At 41.8% G+C, this 19,268-nt stretch overlaps 1 protein-coding gene and 1 pseudogene across 2 annotated transcripts in view; both read left to right on the top strand.

Annotated features, from left to right (window-relative positions):
• Positions 1-1,490, top strand: part of grk6 (G protein-coupled receptor kinase 6) — a 21,844-nt gene extending 20,354 nt beyond the window's left edge. Inside the window, exon 17 of the mRNA XM_080436576.1 lies at positions 1-1,490. This exon is cut by the window's left edge and continues 288 nt beyond it. The gene's annotated coding sequence lies outside the window, so the exon portion shown is untranslated.
• A 7,361-nt stretch (positions 1,491-8,851) lies between these two features.
• Positions 8,852-11,112, top strand: LOC308090211 (putative arginine--tRNA ligase, mitochondrial; annotated as a pseudogene). Its single transcript has 2 exons — positions 8,852-9,228; positions 9,763-11,112. The product of its transcript is annotated as a putative arginine--tRNA ligase, mitochondrial (transcript).
• The last annotated feature ends 8,156 nt before the right edge of the window (positions 11,113-19,268 follow it).

Genomic DNA, 19,268 nt, shown 5'->3' with positions numbered 1-19,268 from the left:
TGAGCAAGATACTTGAACCCCTAACTGCTCCCGGTGAGCAGGTTTGGTGCCTTGCATGGTTTTCCTCCGCCATCGGTGTGTGAACGTGTGTGTGTGTGTGTGTGTGTGTGTGTGTGTGTGTGTGTGTGTGTGCGTGCGTGCGTGCGTGCGTGCGTGCGTGCGTGCGTGCGTGCGTGCGTGCGTGCGTGCGTGCGTGCGTGCGTGCGTGCGTGTGTGAAAGTGAAAGTGAAGTACATTGTAAAGCGCTTTGGAGAAGCATTGGAAGTAATTTGTATATGGAGAATAACATTGGGTCATCTTAGAATCGTCTCATATAAGAATTGTGGTCCAAAAATAAACAAACTGTCTCTGCGATATTGTCCAGGAGGAGGCTCTGTATCGTTTATGATAGTCAGTCACTCATATTTGATACAGTCTGTTTCTGGTGAAAAGTATTTTAAATGTAACTGTGCTGTTTTTTTTTTTTTGCCTAATACAATATTCAATCAATCAATCAAAGCGTTTGCTCACCGTCAGTTGATGCTTCATATCCATATGAGTCAAACTGCCGGGATCATTTGTTTATTTTTGGAACGCAGTTCTTATTTGACGCGATATTAAATATGTCTAGGGAATTCAGAATGGGGGGAAAAAACAGCGACCCAGATAGGATGTGTAAATTACATCAGACTTCGGTGCTCTATACCCATTCACTTGAATGCAGTGTTAATTCTTCTACCAGCAGCAGTGGAAATAGTGACACGTTCTGGGCCATTAATGAGAACTGCAGCGTTTTAAACCATTAAGACCAGGAACGCATTCTGTGTCATTTTAGATTTTTAGCTATAACCATTATTTTTTATTTGGCTATTCAAAAATAGCAGATATACAAGCTCATAGCACGGCAGCTTGTAGATCTGCATTGTTTTGCAAAAATGATTATTTTTTTGCAAATCTTTGAATAGCCTATATATATATTTAAAGCGAACATTTGTAACGCAAATCTTTGCTTCTGGGGATCTTCCAAATCCTAACAGTTTTTTTGAAAAAGCTTATGTTGCTATAATCAGTGGTTCTCAAACTGTTTCATGTCAAGGACCCCCAAAATCTTGAAAAAGATTTGAGTAAAGAAATGTTTAAAAAAAATATATATATAAAAATGTGCACACATTTTCACGATAAAAAAAAAAGTATAAAACAATGGTTAAAGTGATTACACAGATGTGTTCCCGTTATTAATGGGTAATGAGAACTGCAGCGTTTTAATCGATTTCCTCATTGGCTTTATTTTCAAGGCGATATGCTTGCCGCCTGTGACGCACGTACCCACGCACGCACAATGGACTTCTTTTGTTTACAATTTTGGACATTTCTGTTAAGATAAGATATGAATGTATAAAAATAAATTAAAACACTGTCAACAAGTTCAAAACTATCCAGATATTTCTACTTAGAGCTGACCATTACAACCACAGTCTGATACTGTTGTACTGGGAGCTGACCAGTACAACCACAGTGACAGTCTGATACTGTTGTAGGCCTACTGGAAGCTGACCGGAAAACAAGTCTACAGTACAGGACTGATTGCATTTTGTTTTTCTCGAGCCTGTATTGTGACATCATTATCATGATAATAATATAAAATCCTGTGCAGATATGTTTTAATGAAGAAACCGCTGTTTGCAATTGATCATTTAATCTAACTTTTTTTCCCCCTTTCATTTACACTTTTTGGAACCAAGGAATGGTTAACCCATTGTTGAGAATTACTCAAGTTATTATGACAGACAACGACGTATTATATTAAGATGTATCAATTTATTATAAGAGCCATGACAAGCCAGTACATCTGGCAAGTACAGGCTATTAGCTGCCCAGGAGGGGTCCGTCTCATCAATATATATGTTACAGGGTGAATGGAGAACCAGGTAGATTGAAGAAGGCGCGTTCGTTTTTACCACCCACCCAGCAATTCTGTAGAAGCAACACTAGAGGGAGCCACAAGCCAGGCTTGTGCACAAACATGTATATGGCTGCGACCACACACACACAGTCACACACACACACACACACACAAGCGCACACACACGCGCACGCGCTCATGCTTTTTTTGGTTTATTGAAAGCAGGACTGTTAAGATACTTTTATTGTGTTCTGGCTTTTGTTTTACTTTCTCCCTGACACACACACACACACACACACACACACACACACACACACACACACACACACACACACACACACACACAGTGATCCATGAAAAGAACTATTCTGTCCCTATCGGTTTACAACTCAAACGGCGCTGAGTCGACTAGTAGAGCATCGGCCGGTCAGCGCGGGCACTCGCGCCTGGAGGCGCGAGGGCGCGCTTCCTCGGCCTCAAGCTCCACTAGTCGGCGCGCCTCCGTCGTGGACAAGCGTGTGCGTGTGCACGCGTGTTCAGCGTTCCCCTAGCGTAGCTTCCTGGTTGCTATGTGGGGGGGAACAACAAAAGACAGGTCCGCGTCGGCACATCAAAGCCCCGCCTCTCCGCGTTCTCCTTCTCCTACGGTTTCTCCTTCTCCTCCTCGCGAGCCTCACGTAATAAACCCCCGCCTCGCAGCGCCCTCCTTCTCCTCCTCCTCCTCGCGAGCCTCGCTAAAAGCCCCGCCTCGCCCCGAAGCCCTGTGCCTAAAAACGAGCGCTCTGTCTTCAATCTACCTGGTTCTCCATTCACCCTGTGACATATACACAAACAATTGGGTGAGGGTCATCACATGTCCAAAGACAACAGCCTCGGATCATTAACTTTAAGTGTCATGACAGCAGTACGTGTTGTTGTGGAACAACACTTATCATAAAATGTTCTCTCTTGAGGTAGGCTACACATGACAGAAGAAGAATCAGAAAACCCTAATACTTGGTGCCAGATATGTCACTCTGACCCTTATCTGTTCCTTGCAATGCTGGCTGACAACACGCATTTCCTGGCAGGCTCCACTGATCAGCTCCCTGCTGTAATGTTACTGTCAGTGTCCTATTATAGTCATAGCATAGGCACAGAGAGTGCCCTGCTCTGCTTAACTTAGTCAAGCACTTGACTATAGTTAACTTCTCCTATACCTCTGATTTACCTGTGTTCACATATGGACACTTACAGAAGGCATGTACAGTATATAACAAGAAACCCTAACACCATTAAGACTGGGAACGCATCTGTGTCATTTTTAGATTTATTTGACACAGAAAAAATAAAAATAAATTATTGATATGATAGAATGACATATGGGAGTGTGAAATGTTGATTTTTTTTCTTAATTTTTTGTGATTATTGGGTTGATCATTGGAATGACAAAATTAGAGAACTAAGTTACAGATGACTTGGAACTGGATCGTGATCAGTAAACGCTGCGCACGCAGGCGCGTCATGGAGCTCTGATTGGCAGTGGAGGGGGGGATGGGAAGGGGTGATGGGAGGGGTGAATACGTTAGAGTACTTTCAGTCGGACTTCAGCGCGGGTGGAGGTGACGCACCAATGATGCCTTCTTCAACTCGACCGTCTCAGACTCACGCACGAATGGAAATGCGTTTTCTTTACTGTCTCAGTCAGTCACGCATGAATGGAGAAATGCGTCCGTTTTACTGTCGACTTTGTGACTCGTGCTCTGACAGTAGTAAGTTAAATGGAGCCGATGGACACACACAGGTGAAGTTTACACAAACATTTTAGTCTCTCTCAGACTCCCAGCCTCACACGACGTCAAACTGTCGATGAAGCAACCTTGCGTCGTTAAAGTGAGGATTATAGACGCCTTTTGACGTGGTTTCATTAAAGTGAGGATGTTATGGACGTAGTTTGACGTGGTTTCATTAAAGTGAGGATGTTATGGACGCAGTCTGATGTTGTTTTTGGTTCCTGACATAAGAGAAAAGGATGGAAGGAGCAACAGGTAGGCCTGCCTGCCCTGCGTTCTAAACTAATGTCATGTGCAGTGGTGGAAAGTAACTAAGTACATTTACTTAAGTATTGTAGGCTACTTAAGTAAAATGTTGTTGAGAGTACTTTTACCACCACTGTTAATGTCATCTGTGCATGTCAGACTTAATAGTTTCATGCGTCACATCACATTTATGGTTAAACAATATTATGTCTTCAACCAGGCTGCTTCAACAGTGTGTTTGCGGTGTAAACTCTGGAATGTCACATCATCATGTCACCAGTAATGCCCGTATTTCTCCGAACATGTACAAATGCAAAATATAAGGTGCTTACCCCAAATGTTGTCCGGCGTGTTTTTGCAATGTATTAGTCCATATTTTTCAATAAAGAAATGTTTTAATCCCGTCTGTGGCCGATTCTGTCGGAAGTTCCCAATTGGTGTTAGTGAAGGGGCGCATCGGGTGAAAACCAGAATTACACTCAATGTAAACGGCAAGTAAACGAGAGGGGGAAAAAATGGCGTTCGGCCACAGACGGGATTAAAATACTTATTTATTGAACAATATGGACTAATACATTACACAAACACGCCGGACACCTAGTTAGCATGTGAGGCAAGCGGGTAAGCACCTTATATTTTGCATTTGTACACGTTCCGAGAAATACGGGCTTTACTGGTGAAATTCAAGGGCAAACTGGGGGCTGGTCGCTAAGACTCTCAGATATAAAAATAGGCCTATCAAAATCGATCAAATACATTGATAGTTTTGATCTAAGCCTGGCTACGTGTTTTTATTAGTTATAAACAATGCACGTTTTATTTAGCGTCCTTAATCAAGTCACAAGTCCACGACAAGCTGTAAATGTTTGTTCACTTTGGTGAAAGACGTTTAGAGCTTTAGTAGGCCTGCATTTATTAGGTAAAAAGCCTGTTTTGGCTTTAGTAGGCCTGCATTCATTTTGATTATTGGTAGCGCTCATTCTCAATCATTTATTTAAGTTATTTGTCTTTTCTTTGTATATTTAAGTTATTTGTCATATTTTTTGCATTTTTTTTACAAAGCCTAAAATGCAAACAAATGTAATTTGTATTTATATGTTCCAATGCTAAACTAAATGTCATGATGACAGCGACAGCCATCCCTCTTGGTGGAGATGTGCCACCATTTTTACAGTTACAGTTTACAGTTTAGGCATTTAGCAGACGCTCTTAATGCAGAGCGATTTACAGTAAGCATTAGCAAGGACACAAGATTATACATCATAATACACATAATACATCAAATGCATGAAAAATTGTAATCTAATAATAAAGTGATGCATAAGAAAAACCAATAATCTAATAATAACGTAATATGTACGTAAACCAAGAACCTATCATCAGCCTGTACATTGAAACTGTACACACTATAGGATGCCAGGTCAACAATGACCTGGCGTTTGTTTTGTAGGTTTTATACACTTTGATGCTTAATAGATTAAATCAAATTGTAATTATTTGAATCATATTATGGTATTTTCATAGAGACAATATTCAATATATTTTCAGGTTTACAATCACCTATTTGAGAGGGCTCTTCTGTTGACTTAGTATTATCAGTATCATACGTTGGTGTAGTTTAATTCAGATATTCTAAAACCACCATACCTTTAGAAAGTTAAAACATGTTGAGATAAAAATGGAAGAACTAGTGCTGTGAATTATTCATTGACCTCTGGCTCCCTCTAGAGTTTGCTTTGTGTCATAGCCCAGTTAGTTCAGAATACCACAACGGACACATTTTGTCAACATCAGACACGCTTCGTACAGATGAACACACATACACATACATACACGTACACATACACGTACACATACACACTCTCACTCAGTGGTGGAAAGTAATTAAGTACATTTACTTATATCGCTCATGTAATCTATGTTACAAAGTCCAAGAGACATTGTCAGGCACGCTCCCAAAGCGCGTGCATGAGCGCGCCCCGCAGGCACAGAAGGGGAGCGCGGACGCACCTGTCAATCATTAGTGACTCTGTGATGTTGAGACGAGATGAGCAATGATTATCGAAAGAGTGGGCAAAACCATACCTATATTAAATTGTTCATAGGGTCAATACGAGTAAATACATATATGATAACCTCTCCACAGGAGCAGCTTTTTCATGGTTTTCACACATTTTGTTATTTTCCCCATACGTACATGAAAGGTGAAAAAATGACAATTTAAAAAATAGTTATCATAATGAAACTTCCCCAGTTGATTACTTACATGAAGACAATGATTTATCGTATTACAAGTTTTCTGAAATTGTATATTTAAATATGCAAATTAGGCATTAGGAAAATATGCCTGAATTTGCATAACTTTCCAGAATCAACATTGGAACATTGGACAAAGCCAGAGTCAACATTCTTATTTCATTTTGTTAAGATGTTGGAGTCAAAGGTTTTTAACGAGGGAATATTCAATATCTGGCTCAATTTTGGGGCTCATGGACTAAATGCCTAATTTGCATATTTAAATTTAAATATTTAAGTGGCAAGTTCTGGGCTGAATTGGGGGAAAATGGAAAAAATAGTTTTTGAATCGAGAATCGCTTGTTTTGAAAAAATCGGGGGGAAAAACGGAATCGTGACCCCCAAGAATCGGAATCGAATCGTGACATAGCAGAAGATTCACAGCCCTATTATTATTGCTGGTATACTCTGCTTAGGGTAATTTTGTGCCACTGTTTGATGTGCCGCCCTACCTCTATGGAGTATGGACTAGTTTGATTGCTAGGTTGATTCCTGCTACTGTTAGTATTGTTGTATCTACATTTACCTAATTTACCTACATGCATAATTTACCTGTATTTATTAGTTTGGACTAAAAGGGAATCTGTAATGTGTACTTATTTTAGCTCCATATCCACGGATGCTCTGCATTAGTTTATCAGTCTGTTTAACTAATCACTAAATTGCCAACACCTGGCTGCAGTGGCCTCGTTGTTGGACCCTTTGATGTGGCTGTGGATGAGAGTAGACTGTTTGTTTGTGACTGATGTCATATTTAGTATACAGAAACAATTATATATATTCCTGATTTATTTCAAAAACCACACACTCAAACTGTACCTGCGTATCTGTATGCTTAAAAGCACCTATCTCTTTCCTTCAATCTACGAGCAGAGGGAAGAAGTGTGACATGCTGGTGAAATTGGATGTTCTGCATCATGTGTTATTATGTGGCAGTGTTTTGATCAGATTGGACACATGTTAAAAGTGAACTCAAACCAACCAGGTTAGCAGCCATGCTTCAATGGCTCAAGTAGGGCTGTCACGATCATGACATTTACTTCACGATTAATTGTCTTACAAATTGTTGTGATTAACGTAAACAATAATTGCAAAGGCAGATATGACAAATAACTTAAAACTGCAAGAAATTACTGACATTTAATCGTTGTATGCTTTCATTATTTTTTTAATAGTGGAAATGGACAATCTACAAGCTCACAACGTGTCACGATGCAACGCATTGTGATCTTGTAGATTGTAGACTATTTCTGCTATTTTTGGAAAATGTTTGAGCGTGTGTGAAAAAGTTTCATCATGGTAATCGATTATGTCGATCAATTGTAACAGGCCTAGTGTCCAGTTGCTGTCGCTCCAGATTCAGGTTTAGGGAGCCTGTAGGTGACGAGACACAAAAAGAGATGAAGCCCAAACACCAGCAGTTCATGGATTTTTGTATGTCTGACTGATGCAATCTGTTTGATCCTGATTCCTTGGCCTCCCTCTCTGCCCCCATTCCAGCTTTCTTATCTATTAACTACAAATGATGGAGCTTGCAGAAAAACGAATTTCACCCACTTCTTTACACCTGTAAACCTGTGATGTGACAATATGGTTGATTCTGATCCTCATGTGACATCTTTATTTCCAGAGTCTGTTGATGAATTCAGTGACTCATTCTGCTGCTGTTTTGCAACTGTTCAAGACAACACTCAACGGAACCAACACTGTACATCTGGACAACACCAGCAAACAGGTACACACACTCAAACATCAGTTTCCCAACCCAAGGCTGTGCAGATATAACAATGTGGAAGACAATAAACTGATCCCAGACCTGTGGCTGTCACATAACCTTTCAGTGGAGGCAGAGCTAGAGGCACATAGACAGAGTACTGCTGCAGTTGTACTATGCATGTAAACACTACTGGCAGTGAGAAGCCTATTTATTATCGAAAGATGTATTAGATTAAATTAAATTAAGCATTATTTTCCCACATATTACAAAAGAAAGCTTGAATAGGCAGTGGCCATAAATGCAAGATGACTGGGCCGTTTTGTGAAGAAGGCAAATGTACTAAGGAGCATATCGAAATTAATCAATTTAAAACATAACTTTCCAAGTTACATCCATGTATGTTTACATTGTCCCTTTTATGCCCATATATGGAGATTTCTGTGTCTGTCTATGGGTGCGTTCGGAAATATAGCACTGAGCGCACTGGCCAATACAAACTAATAGGCGAGTGTGCTCCAGTGCGCAATTTCCGAACGCACCCTATGTCTGTTTTATACCCACATAAGGAGTTCTGTGCCAGGCATGCCCAAATATGGAGTCTAGGACAGTCTATGACATCATATTGATAACATCAGTGGGGATTTGTGGTTTTATAATGTTTTTGGGAGACCCGCTGATCCGGTCGACTTCCCACTCGGCGCATCAGCCCCTCGGGTCCTTGGTGATAGGCATGCTGAGTTTGAAATCGGTCAATCCCATATATGGCCCTGCCCATTTAACCCATATACGGGCATGCCCATTTACTGTATGGCCCATCTCTGGGCATGCCCATATATGTGGGCATATTGGTCAGATCAACAGTTCTTGACCGGATCTCCATATATGCCTATACAGTACGTATGTAACCGTATGTACATGTCTTGAAGTAATGTCAAGCTCATGGCTTCTTTCTTTAGGCGAATAATTGCTTCTAAGCTGTCCAGGATTTTGCAACAACCTGAAGATGTTTTCATATCAGCTCTTTCAGCAGTTCCAGTTTCACACAAACAACAGACTGCTGACTTCAGGTTGTCATTTGGCACACTGTTCAAGGATACGATTGTACCATCCAACGGAGATGTCCAATCGAGTCAGAAGCCTTACGTAATGAGTTGAAGCAGGACAGTGTAATAGAGATATCTACTGGACGTGGAGTGATCAACTTCAGAGTTCACCGGAAGATCCTTGTGCAGAAAATGTTGGAGCCCTTTGGAAAGGAGGATGATGCATTTGGATTAAATAGTGAGCTTTTTAACAGACTGGAGAAAGGAAGAACGTTGGTTGAATCACCGGCTTCGAATGCTATCAATGCATTGAATGGGAGATTATCACGTTTTATCAGACCTTTGAATGGGCGAGTAGGCGACGAGTAGGCGCGATTTAGACCTACCCGCGATTTGTCAGACCATTCATGGGGCGTAATCAGGAGCTACTGACCTACTTGGAGGCGGAGCAGTCCCCACAACAATATTTACGATTCTGTGCCTATCGGTACATAACTCGAATGGCGCTGAGTAGGCACAGGCGACGGCAACTCGGTCGCTTTAGCTCCCTCGGTGGTCCTTCACGGGGTGACAGTTCGCCTGTGACTGCGCTTTTGGTTTTGGTTTTCGTCATGGTCCGAAACCAAAACCAAAACCGAAACTGAACTATTTAAGTCATCTCCGTTGGTAGGTCAGTATGTCTTGATAACACCCAATGAATGGTCTGATAAATCGCGGGTAGGTCAGTATGTCGCCTATTTCGCCCATTCAAAGGTCTAATAAGAGGTGATAATGTCCCATTCAATGCATTGATAGCATCCGAATCAGGTGGTTGAATACAGTTCTCCAAATATTGCCAAAAAGTTTCATGCGGGACACCTGCGGTCTACAATCATTGGTAACTTCATCGCTAACCTTAAGCGGTCCCTAGGAAATGATGTTATTCGGGTGAACTACCTTGGAGATTGGGGCATGCCGTTTGGAATGCTGGGAGCTGGCTTTGACCAGTATGGAAGCCAGGAGAAGCCCCCAGAGAATACCCTGCAGCACCTGTTCGATGTCTACGTTCAAGTCAACAGGGAAACGGAAATCAATGAGGACTTGAGGCACGCTGCCAGAGACTTCTTTAGACGACTGGAACATCGCGAAGGCAAAGCCATGGCACTGTGGCTACAGTTCAGAGAAATCACAGTGAAGGAATATCAGCAGGTTTATAAGCGCTTAGGGGTCCACTTTGACATTTACTCTGGGGAGTCGTTTAATCAGGGACAAGCCCAGGAGGTGGTACAGCAACTACACAACCTGGGGCTGCTGAAAATCACAGAGAAGAGAACTGGTGTTGTGGACCTGTCTCCTTCTGGAGACATGTCCAGCTACTCTACAGTACTCCGCAGTGATGGTACATCTCTCTACATCACCAGAGATATTGCCGCAGCCATAGACAGAAAAGAAAAGCACACTTTCCACAAGATGATTTATGTGACAGACAAAAGTCAGGAGAATCACTTCCACCAGTTGTTCCAGGTCCTGCTGGCTATGGGACATTCTTGGGCTCAGAGGTGCCCGGCATGTGCCCTTTGGCCTGGTGCAGGGCATGAAGACCAGGCGTGGTGAAGTGATCTTTCTGGAGGATGTGCTGGATGAGGCTCGTGCCAGGATGCTGCACAACATGAGCCAGTCAAAGACAACAAAGGAAATGGACAACCCAGAGGACACAGCCGAGAAAGTGGGACTCAGCGCCCTTATTGTTGAGGATTTCAAAGGTCCCCTGGAGTCCGATTATAAGTTTGACTGGGACAAGATGCTGCAGGCAAAGGGAGACACAGGGGTGTTCCTGCAGTACACGCACGCCCGCCTTTGCAGTCTGGTACACATGCACGGTAATGGTCAGGAGCTTGAATTTGATCCTTCTTTTCTTGTTGAATCGGGGACTATATCCATTCTACAGCACCTCCTTCGCTACGATGAGGTATTATACCGCTCTGCCCAGGATCTGCAACCCAAAGGCCTTGTCAACTTTCTGATGAAGCTATGCCACCTGGTTGCCTCAGCACTCAGGGAGTTGCCAGAAGCCCTCCCAATGTTGCACAGGCAAGGCCGCGGCTTTTCAGCAGGACCCGCTCTGTTTTGGCCGACGGCATGAGAATTCTAGGCATCACACCTGTTGACAAGATGTAAGTCTAACCTGTGTCTATCATATGCATTTTCATTGCTGCTAATGCGATACAGTTGATGTGTAAAGTTTGATGTGCAGCCGTGCAGGCAGCCACAGACAGCCACAGACAGTTGAGCACGTCTGGGCGTAGGCAGGCGGGGGCATGCAGCCGCAGGCGGGCACAGGCGTGTGCATGCAGGCAGGTGCATTTATGTTGGTGCATGCAGGCACATGCAGGTGTGGGCGGGCGCATGCAAGCAAAGGCGGGTGCATGTATGCCGGCGCATGCAGGCATAGGGGGGTGCAGACAGGCGGGCACGTGCAGGTGGGCACAGGCAGGCGCAGGTGGCTGCCTGCATGCAGGCACAGGCGGGTGCAGTCAGGCAGGCGGGTGCAGACAGGCGGGCGCCAAGGTTTCTGTTCGCCGTATTTACCAGCCATTGACCAATACATTTTTAATTGGCTGTTATTATAAGCATCACTGGCCATCATAGGAGACTCACCAGGCTGCAGAGGATAGATAGCTTCCACTAACTATTGACAACAGTATAAACTAACTCAAACAATCATCTCTTGCAAGCAGAATAAAACAAAGCATAACCTGCATGTCTTCATTCGATCCTACAATGATAAATGTACTGTAATCATTATGTCCTATGAGAGACAAAATATATATTTTCATAACACTATGGCCTGTAAGCATTGGTGGTTCAGTGGTAGAATTCTCGCCTGCCACGCGGGAGGCCCGGGTTCGATTCCCGGCCAATGCAAGATTCCTTTTCGCCAGCATTTCACTGCATGTACATAAATGAGCATATAGTCTTTATTTTTACGTTAACTCTGGTTGTTGCCCCTTTAATCAGAATTAACTCTTCACCTGAACAATTTATCATAATGTATCTAGTATAATTGGAATCCACATTCAATCTCTCATAATGGCTATATGTAACAATGTGTCTAATATAGTCTTTTAAAAGGATTACCCATTTTTATAAACATGTAGTTGCTATATCTGGAGTATCGTTTTAATTTAACTCAACAATTGACTTACAATTTAGGCTTTTAGCAGACGCTCTCATCCATAGCGACTAACAAAGAGCAAGGTAAGAGCACCTGGGAGTAACGACTGAATATGTCATTGGTATTTTCTTTTTCACAGTTAAATCAGGGGAGAGCGCGAACGCAGTCCCCCACTACCAGAAATTATGCAATCGAGATTCCCACATTTGAGGAATTCGCAGGGGTCAGCAAAGCACGGAGTGCAATGGCCGAGCCTCGACCTGGGTGAACCACCTTCTTGATCATGGTGTCTCCCTTGCCAGGTAAGTATGAGTTGTACATGCTAGACATGGAGTAAGTCAATCACACACGTAGCAGTCAAACTGACGATTATTGCATCATATATACTCACCCACACAACACACTATGTTAACTTATATACATTACTCTGACATAGTTGATGCTAGTTTGGACGAAATTAGCTACATTTGACTAAAATGCATTTTTTTTTTTGCATTTAGAATCCTGTACCCATCATGTAACAAGGTATTAGCATGAACAGAGGCATGCTGGGTAACCGGTCATGCACCGTTGTGTGAGTCGGGATTGGTGTTCACTAGCAAAAGAATCAGATTACAGCCCCTCCCTTTCCTGCTGCCCCTCTAGAAGACACTGCGCATAACAAAGAGCTACAGAAACTCTGGAATGTGTGGAGTAGTGTGAATGCTGTGGACTTTGGCTACACTGTGCTGTGGGACTGTTAAACGTTAGACTGCTTTTCTTAGCATTAGGATATCAGCACGGTAACTTAGCAATATAGCTTCTGTGACTGTGCTACTTAGCTGTGTAATAATGACCCAGTCTGCGTTTGATTGCTGTGGATGCTTTTGTCTTCACTGTGTGACTAACGTGTACATTTCATTAGCTCAGTTCAAGTTTTCTACTACTAGGATTACTAAGCGGCATCATGACAACAGCATGGTGGCTTAGCAGTGATGCTATGCTACTGACTGTGTAATGACCCAATGGTCTTAGTGTTTTAATAAGAAACTAGATTGTATGTATTGCTGGGCTGTAAAGGAAACGTGTTTTAATATTGTATAATAACATTTTCAGGAGATTGACTGCTTCATTAATTTGTTAGTCATCACACTAGGGGCTGTGTTAATCTTTATTTATATTGTTATATTAGTATTATGATCTGTCAGTGAGTAGAATTTATTATATTTTATTGACAGTTTAAAAAGTACAGTAAAAAAAAATTAAATACAAAATTTGATAATCACAAAAAAAGCCAAAGGTTTGTTTCCATCATGGTCCATAAAACAGTGTTCCCTGACCGGGAATCGAACCCGGGCCGCGGCGGTGAGAGCGCCGAATCCTAACCACTAGACCACCAGGGAGTAATTTCAAATGGCAGACATACAAGTAGTTAAACATCAAATAATATAACTCTCAAAAAAGTGTTGAAAACCTTAGGATGATTTCCTACAGTGTTTGGGTTTCATATTCAGAATTCATGTATAAACATTTATGTTAGTTGGCTAAAGGCTCAGTTACAACCCTCCCCCACATGCCTCAGGACACTGGCCATTCTCGTTAAAGGGTAAGACCACTTTGGTAGAGGTTTGGGTTGTGTAGTTACCTTGCCATGATGTAACCCCAAAGGTGGGCAAGAAATCAAAAATAATTGCTCCATTGATTAGAAATTGATAATTCAAAAAATGCTCCTCATTGACTTACATTGTACAGTAAAACAGCTCTCAAAGTCACTCTTTTAGCACATAAATGAACCCAAACATAGCTGATTCAGGCAATATAGAGCATCACCAAACCCAGTACTGTTCTTTTTTTTTTTTTTAATAAAAATGTCAACTTCCTGTTGATTTTACTATTTGAAGATCTGGATCCGGATCCGCGGATCCAGTCCAGGTTTTCTACTTATTAAAAATGGCAAAATCAACAGGAGGTTGACATTTTTATTTAAAAAAAAACAGTACTGGGTTGGTGATGTTCTATATTGTCTGAATCAACTTTGTTTGCGTTCGTTTATGTGCTAAAAGAGACTTTGAGAGCTGTTTTACTGTACAATGTAAGTCAATGAGGAGCATATTTTGAATGATCAATTTCTATGATGTTTGGACAAAATCTGCAGGAGTAATATAAAAAAAACACTAACCTATAAATGATGCCTTGCCTGTCAGAAAAGGATTGATCTGGAAATTATAACTTGTTTACTTCCTTTTTATTTGTTGTGGAAAATGTCTTTATCTCCGTTTCTGTTGCTTTTTGGCAAAAACAAGCCACATTCAACTGGCCACAACTATGCAATGGATAACCACGACCGGTAGTGATGAGCGGGTCGACCCGTAACCCGCGCCGCGGGTCAACCCGCGGCGCGGGTAGGTCGAGTCAGGATTTCAGAGAAAATTATGCGGGCTGAGGGTGAGCGGGTCAGCCGCTCTCCACGAAAAAAAAAAAAAAAAACCCTATTTTGACCAACATGCTTGTTTATTCAGCCCATGACAATGTTGTGCTACTGTAGACATTTAAAGGGACTTTGGGTACTTAAAAGAGCGCTATATAATATATATATATTCCCACCGCGGGTCGCGGGGCGGGTTGAGCCATAGATTTATATATGGGTTCGCGGGGCGGGTTGAGGCGGGTCGCGTTCCGTCGCGGGTTGGGGCGGGGCGGGTCATGAAAAAACCCGACCCGCACATCACTAACGACCGGACATTTTTCTTCCCCTCGATTCTGTAAGACCACCGTGAATGTAATGAGGCGATCGCCGTGAGGACGCGATCACAGAAAATGTTCGTAAGGGTAGGTTTGTAAAATCGCTCGGATTCGCTAGCAGTGGCTTGACATTTTTCTGAAAAACTCTGGCAGTTTAAGAGTTAATATCCAGCAAGTAATAGAAATTAATAACTGAAAAGAAATTCAACGTTTAGGCTATCATTCAAATAAGAGAGAAGCTGACCTCACGCACTGACAGACAAGAATTAAATAATCCTTTTGCAAACAATATCCATGTTCTGTTCGTTTGTCAAGAATGATGCAAACGTTTTCAGCAGCTAGAATCATGACGTCTGACATTGCTTGAGCCCATATTTGGTACGTAAACTCCCTTGTTAATCAATCAATCAAAAGTGTATTTATATAGCACGTTTCATACATCAAGTGCAGTTCAATGTGCTTCACAGAATAGGTTTAAAAATAACATTTTATAAAAAATAAATGTAACTAGAAAATGTGCTCCTCGGAGCACAAGTCTCCGCCAGCAGACCTTGGCCTTCTGCGCCTTTGCGTCTTCATCAGGTTTCAGATGCTCATTTGCTGCTTCTTTAGTTTGCATAATGGGAGTTAGTTACATTGTGTGATCTCAGCCTCCTATTTATATATTTATATTACATATTGTGATGTCACGTAAAACTGACCAATGTTAGGTGTTCTCAGAGGAACACACACACGCACGGACGGGTGATTTGTACTGCAAGGTACTGTTGGTAGAATGTGCGTGGTTTTTGGTGTTCTGCAGGGGCGACTGAATATGTAGTGTTTGCATCTAAAGAATGTTCTTCTTGAAGCAATGTGTCATATGGAAGTGGTCGTAATTGACTGGTTTGTTCAAATACTTGTCTGTCTTCTTCATCTTCATTGTTGTCTTGAACAGTTTCAGCAGTTGATTGGTGTGTTTGATCTATGTCAGTTTTCTCTAGTGCTACATAATGTATTTGATCAAGGTGGCCAATTGTTACAGTATTAAGACTTCGGCCTTGTTGTGGGATCAATTCAACTCTATAGTCCTCTTCTGTGTTACTGTTGTAGATGAGTATGCTTTCTTAGCTTTGGCCTTCTGCGCCTTTGCTTGACCAATGTTAATCAAGACTGATTGGTGCTGTCTTACCTCACTTCAAAAAGTAAGTACTATTTCGTCATACGTCCCTCTAGCCAATCAAAGGCATTGGTGTCAACATATTGACACGTGTCACGTGGAGCTTGACCAATGTTAGCTTGGCTAACAATGTTTGCTCACACACGGCGGGACGAAGCGAAAACATATTCTCCACCTACGGCGGAGACAAAAAACCCGGAGGATAACAGCAAAAAAGAAAAGAAAACATTTAGAATAAGACTATAAAAATCACACCCAGTGTGAAGTGGGCGGTGTGGTCATCACAGTGGTCATCACAGTGATGGAAGCTCACTTAAAAAAAAAGTTTTTTTTTTTAAGTGCATAGTCCTATTTATAGGTTATTGATTTCATCATGTGTCTCGCTAGCCAATCACAGTGCTGAATAGAGTCAGCCAATAGAGTCAGCCAATCACAGTACAGCTAGGGGAGTACTAATGCTAGGGGTGTACTAATTATGAGCCAATCACAGTACAGCGAAGGGTGTACTAATGAGGTGTCCCAACCCCACTTATAGGGGGCGGCTACACCGCCCAAAAAAGACTATTAAAGTTGATTGTGTTGTCATGGGTGAATTTGCATTATTTTTGTTGTTTTGTTTGTAGTTTTTTACAAGACACTTTCTGACTCTTCATTCATGACTATCTGGCAGTGGAGGGGGGGGGGGGTGAAGACAGTGGAAATCAAGTCCACATTCACGTTAATCAGCATGGCATGGTAAGTACAAAATTACCTTTAGACAATACTACATGTCCAGTATTAGCATTCTGTCCTATCGTACATGTCCTGTATGTTTTCATTGTCCTGTCAGACTCATGTTTTCATAAACTTAGGCTCTGTAAGCATTGGTGGTTCAGTGGTAGAATTCTCGCCTGCCACGGTCAGGCGAGACGTGTATAGTCATCACTCACTGACAGCCAATAGAATCGCATCAGGTTTTCCAAACGCAAACGCCCTGTAGTATCAATGTCCAGTCAACAGGAGGCAGCATACCGCGGTAGGGCCACTTTGAGGCCAGCACACATCAAAACAGTATACTTGGCCACCAGATGGTGGCAGCACTGCACTGTAATAACAGATCAATAAAGCTTTTCTAGTAAACCGTTACTATCAGCTCCTGCCCCACGACAAGACGGCCGCCTCTGGGCGTGGCGGCGGTAGGGGCATCCCTGTCGATCATGGTAGTGAATTCCAGCCAATGTGATTTCAGTATGCTTTAGCATGTCCATGGTATTGCAATATATAGAAGTGATTCCAGAGATTTAAAATGTATGGGGGTCGTGGTCTAATAAAAATGGAATATAGTCTGCACACTGGTAATGCCGAAAAAAAGCTCTGCTTTGTATTTATTGAGTTTGTCAACGTTTCGGCCTGTTCAGACCATTACGACATATACAGTATATGTCCTGATGAAGGTCTGAACAGGCCGAAACGTTGACAAACACTTTTTTCAGCATTACCAGTGTGCAGACTTTATTCCTTTTTTATAATACTTTTGTTTGTCTTGCACATGGGCCACGGATGTGTGTGCACTACCTTTTTCATCCGTGGTATAATGCCTATCAAAGTAAGGGTCCTTGAAAGTAAAAAGGTTGAGAATCACTGAAACTATTCAATTTAAAAAAAACATGAACCAGATATTTACTCAGAGCTTTACAATTTTGAGAAATCAATTCAAGAGGGATTTATTTTGTCACTTATACTGACATTATTGAAATGTTTATGCTATATGTTTTGCAGAGACTGCTAATACAACACAATACAAAAAGATAATAAAAACGTAATAATTCTGGATATAATGAAATACAAAAAAAAAATAGGTAGAACGGCAGGTATGACAGAACTCTTAAGGCATTGGTTCTCACCCCCAGGGGTCCATGGGGGTGTTCCAGGGGGTCCCCAGCAAAATGTGTTAATATAGCATCATAATAATGTTAACCGTTTATACTTTGTCTATTAAAAAATAGCAGATATACAAGCTCATAGCGCGGCACCGAGTGCTGCGCTATGCGCTATGAGCTTGTAGATCTGCTATTTTTGAAAAATTGTAAAACTTTGTTTAAATCTTTGAATATAATATTATTTAAAGCGAACATTTGTAACTCAAATCTTTGCTTCTGGGGGTCCCTGGAACAATATATTTTGACATGGGGTCCGCGGCCAAATACATATAATTTTGGGGGTCCTTGACATGAAAAAGTTTGAGAACCACTGTCTTAAGGCATATATGATATTTTTGTAGCTGTGGGTTATGTGCAAGAAGCAGAAGTCATACATGTACATAAAATGTGCTAGAAGCAGCCATCATTCACAGTATATAAAAATGTCCAAGAAGCAGAAGCCATACATACAATATGAATGGAATTTCACTTGTCTATGTACAGTATGTACATTTTGCAAATAGCTGCTCAGGATTCTTTACAGTTTAGATTCAGTTCTTTCAGACCTTGTCCATGATCAGGGCACTAAAAGCTGCTGGGAAAAATGGGGGGGGGGGGGACGTTGGCATATCTCTCATTTCTTCCTCTCTGCTGTCCACCTATCCTTCTCCATGGCATAGAAGGAGGATTGTTGGAATTCCTTCCATGACATCTCCTTTGCCATGCCTTTGTACAATAAAAGCACTTTTGATGGACAGTAAATGTACTTCCCAGTCACTCCTGGAAACCCATGGATATGCGGACTGTTTGGGCCCTGCTTGAGCCCCTGGCGGCAGAAACGGCAAAGTCGTCCGCTAGGTTGAGTGTCTGGGAGTTTCCTCTTTCTCTGGGCTTTGGCCTCCACTCTCTGTTTTGTTGAGACCAGTTGAGACCGGAAAATAACATACTCTTCCAGGGAAATAGGACATTCTTCTGTGCATGTTTGCCTATCACAAAAGAAGAAGAGAAAGTATTAGATTCATACATTAGACATATTTATTTTGAAACAAGTTGATATTCTTAATTATATTATAAGTATATAGTGTGTGAGTCAAGCCATGGCTCGTGATTCATAGCTCTGGAAATGCCCAGGGCTATCGGAGATGTCTTGTGTCCCACATTATAGTTTATTTAGGCTTCATTCACAACACAGCTTATATCATGGGCCTCAACAAATGGTAAACTTCACTGCTGACTTGTGGTGGACATTTTTGTCAAAATTCTATTTTTGCCATGGACATACAAATGAGCAGACAATAATATTACCAGAAACACATAAAGAGCCATAGCCTTAAATTACCTTTACAGGTCTGTAACTCTGAGAGTGTACAAATGGAACCAA

Source organism: Gymnoscopelus braueri (assembly GCF_963280865.1).
Source record: "Gymnoscopelus braueri genome assembly, chromosome: 8".
Classification (NCBI taxonomy): Eukaryota; Metazoa; Chordata; class Actinopteri; order Myctophiformes; family Myctophidae; genus Gymnoscopelus; species Gymnoscopelus braueri.
The sequence above is the reverse complement of the archived record's forward strand: the minus strand, read 5'-3'. Positions and strand labels throughout refer to the sequence as shown.